We start from the raw sequence: 19,023 nt of genomic DNA, 5'->3' as shown, positions 1-19,023 counted from the left end.
TTCACGTCTGTGATTCTGGGTGAGGAATTTATAATAGTAAGCACATACTGCCCTTGAAAAAGTTGAATTCTACATTTAAATACTGCTAATAGCTAAAGTGATGAATTTTAACCATGTGGGTATATTTCAAACCTTTTATTTTGTTTTCTCATTGAGTTAAATCAATGATTACCACAAGGTGTAGTGAAATTACAATGTAGTCTTTCAGCAAACTAGAAAGTGCTTCATATCCTTATGATATGAATTTTTTTTTTTTTTTTTTTTTGAGACGGAGTCTCGCTCTGTCCCTCAGGCTGGAGTGCAGTGGCGCGATCTCAGCTCACTGCAAGCTCTGCCTCCCGGGTTCACGCCACTCTCCTGACTCAGCCTCCCAAGTAGCTGGGACTACAGGCATCCGCCACCACACCCGGCTAATTTTTTGTATTTTTTTTTTTTTAGTAGAGACGGGATTTCACCGTGGTCTCGATCTCCTGACCTTGTGATCCGCCCACCCCAGCCTCCCAAAGTGCTGGGATTACAGGCATGAGTCACCACGCCAGGCCATGATCTGAAATTTTATCTAACCACACACTGTTTCATTGGATACTATACATTCTTTTAAGAAATGTTATTTTCTTAAATTTGCTGTTTCTACTCATTTTTACACTGGCAATAGTAACTTTAAGAGGAAGAAATGTAGGATACAAACTGTACACCATTGTTTCATTCATGTAAAAAATATCTGTACAAATGTACAAAGACTAGAAGATACCCAATATTAAAACAATTATGAGTGAATGTGAGAATTAAAATTTAAAAAAATATTGGCCAAGCGCAGTGGCTCACGCCTGTAATCCCAGCACTTTGGGAGGCCAAGGCGGGCAAATCACGAGGTCAGGAGATCGAGACCATCCTAGTTAATGCTGTGAAACCCCGTCTCTACTAAAAAAATACAAAAAAATAGCCAGGAGTGGTGGCGGACGCCTGTAGTCCTAGCTACTCGGGAGGCTGAGGCAGGAGAATTTCGTGATGAACCCGGAAGGCGGAGCATGCAGTGAGCCGAGATCACACCACTGCACTCCAGCCTGGGTGACAGAGCGAGACTCTGTCTCAAAAAAATAAAATTAAATTAAATTAAAAAATAAAAAAATAAAAATAAAAAACTTGATGTACTTAATAAAGTAAATCTTTTTAACAGTCCTTACATAAAATAATTCTAGATATCCCTAAACATAACCTAAACTGTTGTCATCAAACTTAATTTATATTTCAGATGAGTCATATTAAGACAAAAACCTACAAAAAGAAAACAACTGACAATTAAGATCAATAATAATTATTGAAAGAAAATATGAAAAGTTTTCATTAAGTTGGGATAAATTAAAATAACTTTTTAAAGAGTTGGTAAAAATAAGTATCTATGAGTAAAAACAATGCTTTGTTTCCTCCAGTATTTCATGGAATACTGAAAGGTTTATTTTTCCTTTCAAAGCATTCAAACCTGGAACCCAAAATAGGAACTTCTCAGAGTTGAAACAAACTATGATGGGTTTTACTTGAAGCTTAATATTCTTTGGCAAAAGTCCACAAGCATCTCAGGTTGCTGACCCAGATCTACCATGCCAGAAAAGTATTCCTCACTTCCCTTTCTCCACCACTCCCCGAGGGAAATGAATAAAAACTGTTTCCCTCAACCCTCTATTTCCACATGGTTGAATCCGTCAAGTAAAAATAAATGAAAAACCTGAAATGACCTATTTTATTTCAGATATGTAGGACTTTGACCACAGTAGGTAATACATACTGTAGATGCAATACCCATTAACCTGTTGCCTCTTTGCAGCCATATTTACAAGAGACACTGAGGATGAGACCTGAGTGTGTGCTCAGCCAGTGGGTAAGAAGGTCCAATAAAAGTGAATTAGCTGGCCATTTTTACTGAGCTCAAATTAGAAGGGTAGAAAGGCTGTAGATTTAAGAAATAAGCGTCAATCAAACATGGCTTTTCATCTCAGTTCTGCCACTTTCTATTGAATGACTTTGAATAGATACGCTCTTTGCCTACTCACCCTAAAAAATAGAGCAGTAACACCAACTTCACAGATTGGAGAATAAATAAAATTTGTGAAAATATGCTGCAAATTACTGTTGATTGATCAATCTGCCAGACTCCAGCCCTAGGGATCTGGCAGATTGCTCAATAAATAGTAGTTTCCTTTCTCTTAACATATACAGTTATTTCCATAGAAAGGAAAAATAACTACTCACCCTTAAAAACATCTCAAGCTTCTATTACAGATTGGAAACATTGTATGTTCAAGGTCCCCAGTTTTGTCCTTAACCCAATCCCCTTTATTGGAAAGCAGCTCCATGAATTATCTTTTCTATACTTAGAGCCTCTCCCACACTAATGACTCCTAAAGAGAGGACAAAGGCTTTACTTTAAATATTAAACAAAAATTAATCCGACACTGTGTCGTGATTCCCTGCATACCCAAATTTCTCCTCCATCTTTCACCTTTAATCCTGGGATGACTACTGGACACTGACTAATCCTATCTCCTTACTTTTCATTCTCTTCTCATGCAGCACAGTCTGGCTTCAACCTTCCAATCCTAAAGTCATTACTCTTACTTTCTACTTGTCAAAACAAAAGTCCCTTCAACCCTTTTCCTATTATGTCCTCTAATGACTATGACTTGTTGATCATGCCACACATTTTGAAGATTTGCATACACTTGTCACTATGACAATACCCTTTCCTGCTTCTCCTCTTGGGCTTGGACTGGAACTCATTTCCCAGGATTCAATTTTCTCCCATTTTCCTTCTGATTCCATGTGCTGCCCATAGGAGATCTCGTCATTATATTTACCCCCTGCATGCCAGTGTCGACTCAGTCTGCATCTTCTGAGCTTGTTATACAACAGCTTATTGGATATCTTTATCCTTGATGTTATCTTTTATTTATACCCACTGTATTAGTTTGATAGAGCTGCTGTAACAAATTACCACAAACTGAGTGACTTACAACAGAAATTTATTTTCACACAGTTCAGAATGGCAGCAATCCAATCAACTGTCAGTAGGGTTGGTTTGTTTTTGTGGAATCAGAGGGAAAATCTGTTTTATGCCTCTCTCTTAGTTTCTAGTGGTTGCCAGCAAACCTTGGCATCCCTTGGTTTACAGTTGCATAACTTCAATCTCTCCCAGCATTGTCATGTTGTCTACCCTCTATGTGTCTTTCTCTTCGTGTCTCTTGCCTCCTCTTAAAAGGAAAACAGTCATATTGGGTTAAAAGCCTGCCTTGCTCAAGCATGACCTCATCCTAACTAATTGCATTTGTAGTGATCCTATTTCCAAATAAGGTCACATCCTGAGATTCTAGGAAGGACATGAATTTTGGGGAGACATTATCCAACTCAGTACACCCATGAAGTCTGCCCCATTCTTAAATCTGCATGTTTGTAAATTATGCCAGCTCTCACTTCAAGCCAAGAATCTGAGAAGCACTCTTCATTCTCATGTCTCCTTAACTTCATATCACAGTTCCTATCAAACCAAATTATTTTCATCTCCTAATATTTCTAAATCTGAATACTTTTCCTCTTCCCTAATTCTGCTGCCCTGACTCATTCAGCATCTCTTGCTTTGCCTACTACAGCAGTCCTTCCAATAGCCTTCAAATGAAACCTCCTCAGGATTACAACAGTATACACATATGCACAGCTTCACAGCATGTTAGAAAGACATACATACATGGCATGCTAGAAAGACATATTTTAAAATTATTTTTTTCTTTTCACTACTGTGAAAAGTTCTGCTACTTCACTGCAATACACAGAATTATCATAGACACCCTTCTTCAAGGATGACGGAACTGAAAGGCAGAGTAGTTTCTGTGGAAGGCCCAGCCTTTATAAATTTTGGCTTGGTAGACTTTTTGCAAACCCTTGGAGTGTAACAAAATCCACCATACCTATAATCTGGCTTGTTATTAGATTTCAAGGCCTTTTGGGAAAAGTCAGAAAAGTAGGGCTTATTTCAGCATTTTAAGATTTAATATTATACCTGCCTCCAAAAGCTCTATGATAGAGGTATTTATTCTCATTTTAAAATATAAACAAATATAATAAACTAATGTAATACACTAATGTAATTGCATGACTTGTAAGCCCTCTTTACACACACATGCACATACACACCCACTGATTTTAAGATTTTGTGATTTTAAGAATTTTAAGAATCGTGTTTTCTTCTTCTGAGATGTATTAGCTCAATGCATAAAATTTAATCTAGATGTAAATTATTTTGTGACCATTAAATTACAATCATACTTGAGAAGACTACCTAATTATTTCCCATCTTCCGTGGTTTTATTCCTGTAGCTATCACACTGGACCTCAGTTCCCCCTTAATTTATTCAAAAAAAAAAAAAAATGAAAGCCTACAGTTAATCATGCTTACTCCCACAACCCCATGGGGATGAGAATACTTTCAACAGCATAACAGATGAGAGTGCTTAGAAGAAAGCAGGGACTGCAGGAAGGGAGTCTGGGAGGTACAGGAAGGCATCCAGCTCCATTCATATTGCCTGTAGATGCTTCTGTTGCTGCTTCTTCAATTACATTAAAACTGTCTTGGCTGTAGACCACATTATCTTAAAGCATCTCCATTTCCTTGGCCCCCTTTCCAATCTGAGAAATCCTATTTCTAATAGATACAGGATTCTAGGTGAGAGTACCTCTTCCCGTTCAGGAAACTATGCACATTTGGATTGTTTCATTTTCATCTAAATGTCTCTGAACTCTCTTCTCCAACCAAGCACCCAACTCTTGGGCAATATCACATTTTTCCAACTAGGAGTGACTGAAGGACACAAATCTCTGCTCTGGGCATATGATACTGCTATTTGCCATTTGACAGCTAGAATAAAAAGTGTATCTTACTTCAGTAAAAAGTAGAATATCCATTTGATTTCTCAAAATCAGTTGCTTTTTTTTTTTTTTTTTTTGACAGAGTCTTGCTCTGTCCCCAGGTTGGAGTGCAACGGTGCGATCTCCGCTCACTGCAACCTCCGCCTCCTGAGTTCAGGCGATTCTCCTGACTCAGCCCCTCGAGTTGCTGGGACTACAGGTGTGCACCACCACAGCCAACTAATTTTTGTATTTTTAGAGAGACAGGGTTTCACCATGTTGGCCAGAATGGTCTCTAGCTCTTGATCTTGTGATCTGCCCACGTCAGCCTCCCAAAGTGCTGGGATTACAGACTTGAGCCACCAAGCTTGACCAAAATCAGTTGTACTTCTAATAAAAATAAAAAATAATAACCACCTGTGATTTTATAGGGATGTTCAAGTGCTTAACCTAGATTTTTTCCATGTAATGTCACTACCTGGTAATGACTTTTTAAAAGTAATATAACATATGAAAATGTCTGAAACCAACAGGATTTAGAGGAACATGTACTAATGCGGGAAGTTTTAAAACAGGAAAACCAGAGCCCTGGCCTAATATGTGATTTTCGTATATGTAAATCACTTATTCTTGGGCCTTAGATCCCTATATCTACTAACAGAATATGCTTAACTATTATTTAAAATAATTATATGGAATCATGATTAATAATGCTTATCAAAAGATATATAGTTTATTTTTGATGTTGAGAAAATAATAATTTTGTTTTTTCTAACTCAATTAAAATTTTGCATTGAAGAAATGGAAAACCACTGAATTTACTGTTAAATCATTCAGAGCTGGCTGCGTCTCAACACTTAAAACACAATTTTCAAGCTGCATTCTTTCTCATTTTCAATGGACATTGATGAAAATTTAGTCTTGATTAAGCCTGATTCATGCTCATTTAGCATTAAAAAATATTAGACAAGAAATAACTCATTTCTGATAAATATTGTGACAATTTTTTCAAAAGTGTTTGCTGTACCTCAGCTCTAAATTTGAAGAGAAGCAATGTTTCCTCTCCCAAGCCTCTCTCTACATACATATAACATCATATATGATTCAGTAAGAAACATTTATTTTTCCAGAATTTTTTACATTTTATATATGTATAACTTCTACAAAAATTACTCTACAGTATTCTTTAAAAGTTAGACACAAGTTTGTCATACAACCCATCGATTTCACTGCTAAGCATCTACCCAAGAGAAATGAAAATGAGTACTCACAAACACTTGAATGCAAATATTCTCAGCAGCGTGACTCATAATATTCCCACATTGGAAACAACCCAAATGTCCATCCACTAGTAAAATGACAAAATGTGGTATATCCATACAATGGAAAACTATTCAGCAATAAGAAGAAACAAAATACTGATACATGCCACAACATAGTTGAACCCCAAAAACATTATGCTAAGTAAGAGAAGCCATAAACAAAAGAGCATATAGTATGTATTTCCATTTATATAAAATGTTCAGAAAAGGCAAATCTATAGAGACTGAAAGTAGAGTAACGGTTGCCTGGGGATGGGAGTGGGAACAAAGACATAATGGATGTAAGGAATCTTACCAAGTGAGTAAACTGTTCTAAAACCAGATATGGTAATGGTTTTACAATTTTAGAATGTTCTAAAACCAGATATGGTCATTGTTTTACAACTTTTAGAAAATTTACAAATTTTCCAAAACTCACTGAAATATAATTTCTAAATATTATTCACCCTTAAAGGGTGAACTTTATAATATGTAAATTATATCTCAATAAAGTTGTAAAAAGATGCTATAATGCAAACTGCGTAAGAATTTAAATAATTGTAAGCTGTCCGGAGCCCTGTGGCCTGGCCATTGCGATAATAATTGACAACTGATGCCTAAGCTCTATATGTTTCCACACTGTGCCTCCTCCCTAGAATTACTTTAATCTTTATACTTACAACTCATGCGCCGAGACAAAATGGCGCTCTTCCGGGTTCTTCACCATCCACTTTCCCGCGCCCAGGAAAGTGAATCAACCTACTGCGCAGGCGCAGCTCCGCGCCCGGGAAGATTACCAACCGATGACGCAGGCGCAGCTGTATCTGAAATAGCCCGGCCCCCCGTCACCGCCCTGGCCCAACCTCTTCCCCTGCCAACCTATATAAGGCGTTGCACCGCCGCCATTAAATGAGACTTGATCAGGCTATTTGTCTTGTCTCTATTTCTTGTGTCTCTTGTCTCTCCAAATTCCCACCCCCTCCTCCAGGATTAGCGTTGACGATCCCGCGGGTCGGGACAGTAAGCACTGTGTGGAAAATTAAATTGATCCATCATTGATCTAAACAATATGTTTACAATTGACTAAAAAGGAGGAAAAACTCTTTAACAAAAATGAAATTTGACACATTTAAAAATATTCTGCATATTGTGGTCCATTAGTCTTTGATATTTTATTGAAGAAAGTTGTGGTAAAGATAAGATTGAAAAGTCCATTACTAAAAACGTTTTCCAAAAGATTTCCTTTCCAAAACTATACTTTCCTTCAAAATCGAATCCTTTTAACTGCCAAAACTCTGTTTTCAGCAAATGATCTCTTGAGATGGTGTCACTAGGGGGGCATTGACCAGCACCTGGCACACTAACAGGAAACAAGGTTTACAAACTGTTGGTTTAACCAACCTTGATCCATAATCTACCCCATTTTCTGTGAGCACTATGCTCATCAGTTCTCATTTTAATAATCCAAATGCTGAGCTTTTTAAATATTAAATCCCAGGAGGATTTTTCTTTTTTGAATGTGTGGCAATGCCAGTAAGAAGGAAGGCATCTTGTGAAGAGATAAAGTGGACAGATGAATTTTGAAATCTATCTGTACATGAAGAGAAATGAAATACTCGCAGTACTTCTAATCAAATACCTTTCAGTATGCAAACCATTGACAAAAGAGTTTTGTTTTTAAATTTTTTTTCTAGGTGAACGTTTAAGTGATCATCCGCCTCAAATCTCCACTTTCCAGTCCTGCACAGCCTCCAGCTAATAACACTACCACCTGCAGGGTGTTTTGTTGTTTGTTTGTTGTTTGTTTTAGTGTCTCCCACATGCCTAGCTCACACACGCACTTTTCTAAAGGATCTGAGTTCCCTTGGCTGCGTTCCTCGGGGGAGCTCTACCAAGACCGGTCTGACCTGGCCCTCTCAGCTCCCACGGAAGGGACCTGCTGCAAGGTAGGGTCATTTGCCTCCGGAAGGCACCTTCAGGAATTTCCCCAAGGGGCTGAGCAACACTAGCATCAGCACCAGCCGGGACCCAGGCCCTTCGCTCCCTCAGTCCTGCGACCACCTGGCACTCGTGTCCTTCCCCACGGCCTGCCGGGGTCCTAGGAGCAGGGAAAATCCAATAGCTACGGGGGACCCTTGAGTTTACTCGGTTTACCCACCTCCATATTTTATCCAAAGAATGGACGTAGGCCAGTGAGGTGAGGTGACTTGGCTAAAGCCACACAGCAGGACGCTGGCCGAGCGGGTTAGAACTCGGGTGTCTGCTAACCCCGCGGCCGCTCGCAACTACCTGGGGCTTGGGAAGCACCGCCCAGGGAAAGACTTGGCATTGCTGGCGCGAGAGGCGAAAGGCTCAGCGACTTGTGACAGGAGGTCATCAATGACCTCCTGCGGGGCAGAGTGGGCAAAAGGCAGGTGACAGACCTCCCACGTCAAGCCTGTTGACGTGAGCGTCCTTTTCACTCTCTAAGTACCCTGGCTTGTGAATTAAACGATGGGGTCGGGTCACCCAAGCAAAAGAGGCATCTGCTTTGAACTCCCCCCATACTTGTGCCGGCAGGGCAGAAAATGGGAAAGTTGCACTTACCACATCTTCCCTGGGTCAGTCTCCCCCGACTCCCCAAGTCCCTCGCCTCCCTCCTCGCACAGCGACACCCACTCACGCGCCCGCTCCACAAGGTACGTACCAGCCGCGAGCGCAGCTGCCCGCCCTGCCGGTGCCCTGGCGCTCGCGCTCGCCCAGCGCTCTGCGGCCCGGAGCCGCGACTCGGGTTCTAGCTCTCTGCAGCCTCTATGGTCCCGGGGATGCAGTCGCGTCTGAGCTACTGGGCTGGGGCGCAGCCAGGCGGTGGCGGCTACTAGGGGGCGGAGGGAGCGGCCGCCGCGTCCCGCCCCCAGGCTACTAGCGCTGCTCCCCAGGCGGTGTCCGGCTCTGCGTGCAAACTCGGCCACCGCGGCACTCCCCGGGGCACGTGCCACGGCGGCTCTTTTCTGCTGGCAGCCTGGGGCGAGCTCTTTTTTCTACTTGCGCGTTAACCACCAACTAATTATCGGTGATCGTCACACAACCCGCGTCCTCACCGCTCGCCACTCCCAGTTCCTTTGGGCGATGGTGAGGTTCTGCTGAGATTTCTGTGACGTGACTGCGGGAATTTCAATTCCCTTCCTGCTTTCTGACGTCGCATCGTGTTTTCTGTCCCGCCGGTTGTACGCGCCCCGAGCAGGGTTTGTGCTCCAGGTGCCATCAAGATTGCCCTTTGATCTAATGCTGGCTGTATGGAGAAGGCAGGAAGGTACACAGGCTTCTTATCTACGCCCAGAATCTGGGTCTTCGAGTTTTTTAACAGATCGGGAATCGATATGCAATGGAAACAACTTTTTGTGCAATAAAAGCAGAAAATAATGTATATCAAGTTTCACTTTCAGGTTCTCACTAAGAAAAATAAAGTTTTACTACTAAGGTCTCCTTGTGCTTTTTAAAAGCCATATTACATGGACGACAATGCTGCTGATAAAATTAATTTCTCTGCTTCTTGAGAAAGTGGTTTCTCACTGAAGTCTTAAAATCTCCTCTGGTTTCTCGAAACCCTTAATTAGTACTCACAGTCTTCTCTAATCTCTAGTCTTTACTAATTTTTTCATTCATGCTATGCTCTGACTTGCCACCAAAGCCTATGACATCTGCCAATGACCACTTCCAAATTCCCTTTTTAGGCAAAAGCCTAAATATGGAAACATGAAAATAGAATCAGACAAATATTTTTTTCAGTGGGTGCTAATGGTAGTACAATTAAGCTCTTTAAATTATTCAGTATTTATACCTCCACAATATAGTAATAATTTTCTCTATTTTCAGATAGTAAACTGAGGTTCAGCAAGGTTAGATACTTTGAACAAGGCTAAATAGCTGAGAAGATTCCAAATCAGTTTTGAACTTAGGTCTTTCTGCTTTCAAGATTGATTGACTTCCTTAAATTATACTCTGTTAATAAAGCTTGTGATTTTTCTAAATTGTGATGTAGGCACATTTTGTTTTTTATTAGGTTAGTGCAAAAGTAATTGCAAAAAAGTACTTGCAAAAACTGCAGTCACTTCTGCCCCAGCCTAATAAAAACGTAGTTACTTGTGTGATTACACAAGCATTAATCAAAGAGATTGAGAGTTATTTATATCATTAGTGTAACTTTAAAACTTATTATTTGGCATATTTTTAAGGCCTGTTATTATTGTATTATATAATAACATATACTTTTATTATCTAGGGCAAATTATTCTAATGTTTATTTTAGAGATACTATGACAGAGTGATACTAAAATGTTTGAACTTATGAATTATGGTATCATGATTGGATTTTTATGATCTTGCAAGTGTATTTCCTATACTTGAAAAATTTGCTTTGTAAAATCTGTATTTTGGGATCAATGTGATAAAACCACTAGACCTCACTGCTAAGCTTTTAACCTACGTATGAAATCATCAGAACCACTGGAATGTATAGCCCAGGAAGGCCACATCCTCAACACCTAGAATTATACCTTCACAAAGTAGGTACTTCACAGGCAGTTTTGAAATGAGTAAATATTAACCTTGTTTCCACACTTAAGACCAAATAATGACTTATGAGAACACTATTTATAGAACGCTTTTGTCTATTTAGATTTAAAAATTTTGATGGCCTCTCATTTCTACTAGGAAAGTAAGGAGAACATGTGGAAGGTTTGCAGTAGTTGTGTTTGGGAATGCTAGACAGAACCTGACCATAAGTGCAAAGAGGAGTTTTTGAGTCCAAGAATTGGTGGTAGCAGTAATTCCACACCATCATGTGAATTTGTGTCAAATACATGACTTTAAATGCAGAACGTTTAATGCAGCTTTGGAATTGTGCCAAGTGAAGTGATGAAAAGACAAGGAGCAAGCTTGGGTACTATTTTTAAAAGAGTGTTTTAAGGTTAACCAGACTAAGTAGGAAAATAAGTGAGGACAAAGAAGGGAGAAGAAGGAGGAGTCCAAGGAGTCCAAGTACAAATCCACGTCAAATGAGAGAGATAGGAAGATAAGTTGTAGTCAGGAAGTAGGATTGTTTTCTTTGAAGTTTTAGAAGTACAAAGATAGGTAGTTTATGGAGGAGCTAAGGGTGGGGTTGGCTAACATAGAGTGAAGATCAAGACATTAGGGACTAAGGTATTGAAGAAACTATATGGACATTGAAGCCACCAATAGTAATACCAGAATAAAAAAAAGAGTGAATCTGATAACAAACACTTCCATGAATGTAGTGGACTGATCCAGAACTGAGAGGATGACTATGCAATGTTGGGGCAGAAGGTGCATATCCAGGGAGGAAAAGCCTAAGTAGATCAAGGACTGGTGAAAGAGACAATTAAGACTTCAGAAGCAATACTGGGGGTGCTAAAAGGATCCCAACACTGCCCCTGTGACCCTAGAATGTGAAATAATGAACAGTCTACATCAAAGGGACATCTAGGGGAAATTATTCTTAGAAGAAAGCTTATTTCCACTTAATGCCAGAAAATAGAGAAAGCATTGTGTGAATAGTTTATGAGGGTAGTGGTATTTTTCAATATTAAATGAGGACTCTACAAGCTCAGAGTAGTTAAGAGGTGGGAGGTAGGGCTGGCTTCATGGGTCTACTACCTGTTCAGTTGAGCAGGGATCTACGTGTTGTTTGTTTTTGAGACAGGGTCTGACTCTGTCACCCAGGCTGGAATGCAGTGGCCCAATCTCGGCTCACTCCAGACCCAGTCCCCAGGCTCAAGCAATCTTCCCACCTTAGCCTCCACAGTAGCTGGGACTACAGGCACACATCACCACACCTGGCTAACTTTTGTGTTTTTTTTGTAGAGAGAGAGTTTTTCTATGTTGGTCAGGCTGGCCTTGAACTCCTGGGCTCAAGCGATCCACCTGCCTTGGCCTTCCGCAGTGTTTGGATTACAGACATAAGCCACGTGCCTTGCTCAACATCTACTTTTAAGAAGGCCTCATGCAATGTTTACTACTCTCCTGTCCCTGCCTTGAAATATTAAAAATATATATACTTTTTAATTTTTTTTTTTTTTTTTTTACCAAGGGGACTTACATTTTCATCTTTCATTGAGCCCAGCAAATTATGTAACCAATGATGTGTGGAAGAAAGGAGAAATTCTTGCATGGGTGAAACAAGAATCAGTATTTACCTTCTGGGGATTGAAGTTCGGGAAAGACTAAATGTAGAAGTTTGTATTTTGAGGGGAGACCAAGAGTTGCAGGGAGAAGGATGTGGCTGCAAGGTTTCAAGTGAGATCTAGTTTTCACGTCTCTTTAGGGCCCGGCTGGCTGACACCTGGGCAGAAGAAGTGGACAGTAGTTACCATCAGCCCAGTCCATGTTTTCATTTGCTAGTGGATTAGTTTTTTTAGGGCTGCCATTAAAAATTACCACAAATTTGCTGACCTATGTCAGAAGGAATTTATTCTCTTACAGTTCTGGAAGCCAGAAGTCTGAAGTCAAAGTGTTGGCAGGGTAACACTTCCTGTGAAGACTAGTGGGAGAATCTTCTTTTGTCTCTTCTAGCTTTTTTTTTTTTTTAAACAGAGTCTCACTTTGTCACCCAGGCTGGAGTGCAATGGCGCGATCTCAGCTCACTGGGACCTCTGCCTCGTGGGTTCAAGTGATTCCCCTGCCTCAGCCTCCTGAGTAGCAGAGATTATAGGCACGTGCCACCACACCCAGCTAATTTTTGTATTAGAGACAGAATTTCACCACGTTGGCCAGACTGGTCTTGGACTCCTGACCTCAGGTGATCTGCCTGCCTCAGCCTCCCAAAGTGCTGGGATTACAAGCGTGGGCCACCATGCCCAGCCCTCTTCTAGCTTTTAATGGCCACAGGCAATCCTTGATTATCTTTGGCTTATAGTTGCATAACTCTAATTTCTGCATCCATCTTCACATCTTCCCTGTGTTTCTTCTCTACTGTCGGCATTGGTATTCTCCTGTTCTTATAAGGACACTTGTCACTGGATTTGGCGTCCACCCAGTTCATCCAGGATGATCTCCTCTGGAAATCCTTACCTTAATTGAATCTTTGAAGATCTTTTTTTCCAAATAAAGTCACATTCACAGGTACCAGAGGTTAGGTTACGGACATGTCTTTTTAGAGTCCACTGTAGCCAAGTCTATGGAGGCCAGAGGAATAGCAAGACTGGATGACACTGGCATGATAGCTCTTCATGTCTATTTGGCAAACATAACTACAATAATATGAACCTTATCGATGTTTCTAAAGCTCTCAAACTCTGACATTTAACACATATGAAAATCAGAAGATTAGAGATGCCCAGAGTCTTTACACCCCTGAGAGTAGCTATCTGTCTTGGGGACAAAAAGCACTGAGAAGTCATGTAACTGGGACAGTGAGAAGTGTGGTTACAAAGAACTGAGGAAGTTGGATTCTCCACTCCTCCTCTTGGAAAAAAAGAAAAAAAAGAAATGTTCAAAAGTCTTCAATATACTTTTATGTGAATTGCTTCTGTGCACAAATTCATAAGATCTAAGATTGGGTTAGATCTAAGATCAGATGCTCATCATAATTAAAACATGAATTCACAACTTCTAACATGGGAAATCCTGATGTCTCTCATGCCTTCTCTTATTAAATTGGAAAATATACATTTTATCACAACTCCAGTAAGGAGTATCATTATGACATTTGTATTATTCATAATAGATATTATTTATTATGATCCCAAATTACTGAGTAACTAGATAAATATAATGAATGTTAAATTATCTTATAAAATGAATTAGGTCTTTTTAATTTAGATAAACTCCAATTTAACCATAATTCCTGTATCACTGTTCAGAGATGGGGTGGATGGAGTCTTTAAAAGAGAAGCTTTTGAAATGTTCCTGGTGAATTGGATTTAAAAGTTAGTCTCTTTCAAAAGTTTGCTTAGGAACCAAAAATGTAAAATTAATCCTATTTTTTGTTGTTGTTGTTGAGACACAGTCTTGCTCTGTCACCCAGGCTGGCGTGCCCTGGTGTGATCTCGGCTCACTGAAACCTCTGTCTCCCGGGTTTAAGCAATTCTCCTGCCTCAGCCTCTCGAGTAGCTGGGACTACAGGTGTGCACCACCACACCCGGCTAATTTTTTTTTTTTTTTTTTTTTTTGCGTATTTTCACTGGAGATGGGGTTTTGCTGCATTGGCCAGACTGGTCTCTAACTCCTGGCCTCAGACGATCCTCCCACCTCAGACAATCCTCCCGCCTCAGCCTCTCAAAGTGCTGGGATTACAAGCATGTGCCACTGCGCTCAGCCAACTTAACCGTATTGATACAGAACTTTTTGTTAGTTTTTTTTTGTCTTTTTTGGTAAGGAATTTCCCTTATACTCTACAGGAGTTAGAAAAGCTATAAAAATTAACATTAGCTAATTAACCCAAAGTAAATAACAACAAAAGTTGTATTCCTTAAAGCATCTCAACAGTTGAAATATAATCTCTGGCTTCAACATTTCTCAGAACCTCGAGGCTAAGATGCACCTTATGATTCTCATTAGCTGCAGCTCTATGGACAAAATTCTGAAGAAAACAAAGCTTGTCTCCTTTCTGCATCTTCCCATTCCCAACCACTTGAGCTTCTTCTATGAGTCCTAAGTGGTTTTAAAGCCACACTGACTCTATCAGTAGCTTCTTGTGCAACACTATTTGGGTTCAGCTGTGGGAAGGTGAAGCAGAGTAATTTACATCACAGAAAAGAATCTTAGGGAGATAATAATGTCAGATAATAATTTCCAGTGGTTTGAGTTGAAGCACCACTATGATACCTTGGAGTAAACATCTTCCTTTACAAACCAGACTTCAGAACTACCAATTAATAGATATGCATAAAATAAATCTTTTTCCCAACGTTGTATTGATTAAAAAAAAAAAAAAGGAAGGGAAAAGCTAGGAAGGAAAGAAAAGGGAGGACTCCATGCTTTCCTAATTGATTCCAAACTACAGGTGACCCTTAAACAACACTGGGTTAAGGGCACTGAACCCTCGCCTGCTGAAAATCCTCATTTAACTTTTGACCCCCGGAGAACACAACTACTAATAGCTACTGTTGTCCAGAAGCCTTATTGATAACATAAACAGTTGATTGACACATATTTTGTATGTTATATGTACTACATACTGTATTCTTATGATAAAGTAAGCTAGACAAAAGAAAATGTTAGTAAGAACGTCATACGGAAGAGACAATATATATACTATGTATTAAGTGGAAGTTTATCATTATAAAGGTCTTTGTCCTCATCATCTTCATGTTGATTAGACTGAGTAGGAGGAAGAGGAAGAGGAAGAGGAGGGGTTGGTCTTGACGTCTCAGAGGTGGCAGAGTTGGAAGAAACTCTACAGATAAGTGGACCCACGCAGTTCAAATCTGTGTTGGTCAAGGGTCAGTAGTACTTGAGGAAGATCCTTTTTCTTGAGTAATAAGGAAGACATTGATATAGAATTCTAGGGTGAGAGGTTATTTTCTCAACACTTTAAAGAAGTTGCTTAACTTTGTCCCGTGTACAAACTTTTTTTCTCTAACTTCTTTTGAAGTTTTTTCTTTATTAATAATTTTAAGTCATTTTATTGTTATATCCTTGATAAAATTTTCTTGACAAACTTGAGACCTATTGACCTTCTTGGGTTGGAAACATTTCATTCATTTTTTCATATAATTATTCATTCTCCCCATCTCCTTTGGGGACTCTAATTCTACATGTGCTTGGGCTGCTCGAAGTTGTCCCACAGATCATTGATGTTTTCTGGGGCCCTTTTTCTCTCTATGTTTTCTTTTTCTTTTTCTTTTTTTTTTTTTTGAGAGGGAGTCTGGCTCTATCTCCCAGGCTGGAGTGCAGTGGCCCGATCTCGGCTCACTGCAAGCCCCGCCTCCCGGGTTCACGCCATTCTCCTGCCTCAGCCTCCCGAGTAGCTGGGACTACAGGCGCCCGCCACCTCGCCCGGCTAGTTTTTTGTATTTTAGTAGAGACGGGGTTTCACCGTGTTAGCCAGGATGGTCTCGATCTCCTGACCTTGTGATCCGCCCGTCTCGGCCTCCCAAAGTGCTGGGATTACAGGCTTGAGCCACCGCGCCCGGCCTATGTTTTATTTTTCATGGTTCTGTTGCTAGGCCTTATAGCTCACTGATTTTGTTTTTACTCTGTCATATTTAACCTACTGTTAGTTTATACAATGCATTCATTATCTCATATATTCTATTTTTAAACTCTAGAAATTTGATGATCTGGTTTTTTTCATATCTTCTATATCTCTAATTTACAAGCTCAATCTTTCCTCAATTTTCATGAGCATATGAGATATAGTTACTATAACTTTCATAATGTCCTCATATATTAATTCTATTATCTGTGTCAATTTGGAATTTGTTACGATTAATTACTTTTTCTCTTCATTATGGGTTATATTTCCTGCTTCCCTGCATGCCTACTCATTTTTTATTAGATTCCAGACATCGTGATTTCATCATTTATGGTGGGTGATAGATATTTTTGTTTTTCTATCAGTATTCCTTAATGTTGGTGTTGGTCGTAGTTATGTTACCTGAAATGACTATCTTTCTAAGTCTGTCTACTAAGTTTTGTGAGGTAGTGTTAGAAAGAAGTCATTCATCTAGGGCTTATTTTGCCCCCCTTCTGAGGTAATGACTTTTTGAATACTCTATCTGATGTCTCTTGAATTATAAGGTTTTCCACTTTTGCCACAGGGAACGAGACCTACTCCCAGCTCTTTGTGCTCTTTGCTTGTTGTTCCCTGTGCTCCCTCAGGTGGTTTCTTCCCAGTCTGTGATAGTTAATACTGAGTGTCAACTGAATTGGATTGAAGGATACAAAGTATTTATACTGGGTGTGTCTGCAAGGGTGTTGCCAAAAGAGATTAACAGTTGAGTCAGTGGGCTGAGAAAGGCAGACCCAACCTTAATCTGATGGGCACAATCTCATCAGCTGCCAGCAAATATAAAGCAGGCAGAAAAAAGTGAAAAGGAGAGATAGGCCTAGCCTCCCAGCCTACATCTTTCTCCCATGCTGGATGCTTCTGGTCCTTGAACATTGGACTCTAAATTCTTCAGTTTTGGGACTCATACTGGCTCTCCTTGATCCTCAGCTTGCAGGCAGCTTATTGTGGGACCTTGCGATCATGTAAGTTAATACTTAATAAACTCCCCTTTATACAGAGATAGATAAATAGATAGATATACATATACATATACATATACATATACATATACATATACATATACACATATCCTACTAGTTCTGTCCCTCTAAGAGAACCCTAATACAGATTTTGGTACCAAGAGTGGTTCTAGAGGAACAGAATATTAATGATGGAGTTCTTTCATTGGTTTTGGGGTTTCTGGAGTTGGCTGCTTAATATGATTATACAAACAGAAAATTTCTAGATGGAATGGACAAAAGACTAATTTGAATTATAGAATAGAGTTTCACAGCTCCTCAATCAATTTCCAGACTTGAGCCAGTATACAGATCCAGAACCCCTTGATTAAAGGGGAGGCTGGGTGCCCTTGAGGAAGGACCCCACTACATTACTGACAATTTTTGCAGTGAATCTTTCTCCCCTCCTTCCCCAAGGAGACCTCCAGCCTTTTACCAGGGTAACTGTGCAATGGGGAAAGGGAAATGATCAGACATTTTGGGGACTACTGGACACTGGCTCTGAGCTGATGTTGATTCCAGGGGACCCAAAACATCGTTATGATCCTCTAGTCAAAGTAGTGGCTTACAGAGGTCAGTTAATTAATGGAGTTTTAGCTCAGGTCCAGCTTACAGTGGGTCCCCAGACTCATTCTGTGGTCATTTCCCCAGTGCCAGAATGTATAATTGCAACTGGCAGAACTCCCACATTGGCTCCCTGACTGGTAGGGTGAGGGCTATTAGGGTGGGAAGACCAAATGGAAGCCATTAGAGCTGCCTTTACCTAGAAAAATAGTAAACCAAAAGCAATATTGCATCCCTGGAGGTATTGCAGAGATTAGTGCCACCATCGAGGACTTGAAAGATGCAGGTGTAGTGATTCCCACCACATCCCCATTCAGCTTTTCCTTTTGGCCTGTGCAGAAGATAGATGGATCTTGAAGAATGGCAGTGGATTATTGTAAGCTTGACCAAGTGGTGACTCCATATTGCAGCTGCTGTACCACATATAGTTTCATTCGTTGAGCAAATAAACACATCTCCTGGTACCTTGTATGCAGCCATTGACTTGGCAAATCCCTTTATCTCAATTCCTGTCCATAAGGTCCACCAGCAGCAATTTGCCTTCAGTTGGCAAGGCCAGCAATATATCTTTACTGTCCCAACTTAGGGGTATATCAACTCTCTGGCTTTGTGTCATAATCTTATTTGGAGAGACCTTGATTGCTTTTTATTCTGCAAGATATTACACTGGGCCATTACATTGATTATAATATGCTCATTGGATCCAGTGAGCAAGAAGTAGCAAATGCATTGGACTTATTGGTGAGACATTTCCATGCTAGAGGGTGGGAAATAAATCTTACTAAAATTCAGGGACATTCTACCTCAGTAAAATTTCTGGGGATCCAGTGGTATGGGGTCTGTTGAGATATTCCTTCTAAGGTGAAGAATAAGTAGCTGCATTTGACCCCTCCTACAACCAAGAAAGGCACAACACCTAATAGGCCTATCTGGACTTTGGAATCAACACATTCCTCATTTGGGTGTATTACCACAGTCCATTTATCAAGTCACCCAAAAGGCTGCCAGTTTTGAGTGGGATCCAGAACAGGAGAAG

General features: G+C 40.2%; 1 protein-coding gene across 5 annotated transcripts in view; it reads right to left on the bottom strand.

The window, feature by feature from the left end:
• The window catches only part of PKIB (cAMP-dependent protein kinase inhibitor beta), a 136,366-nt gene that overhangs the window by 106,928 nt on the left and 10,415 nt on the right, over window positions 1-19,023 (bottom strand). For 3 of the 5 annotated variants that reach the window (XM_023230643.1, XM_023230642.3, XM_023230639.1), the window contains exon 1: window positions 8,881-9,231. The exons of the other annotated variants lie outside the window; for them this stretch is intronic. The gene's annotated coding sequence lies outside the window, so the exon portion shown is untranslated. Of the gene's footprint in view, window positions 1-8,880; window positions 9,232-19,023 lie in introns of those variants that run through there. 5 annotated transcript variants of the gene reach the window in all.

This window comes from Piliocolobus tephrosceles, chromosome 5 (genome assembly GCF_002776525.5).
Source record: "Piliocolobus tephrosceles isolate RC106 chromosome 5, ASM277652v3, whole genome shotgun sequence".
Lineage (NCBI taxonomy): Eukaryota > Metazoa > Chordata > Mammalia > Primates > Cercopithecidae > Piliocolobus > Piliocolobus tephrosceles.
Note: the sequence above shows the minus strand (reverse complement) of the source record. Positions and strands in the feature narration are given on the sequence as shown.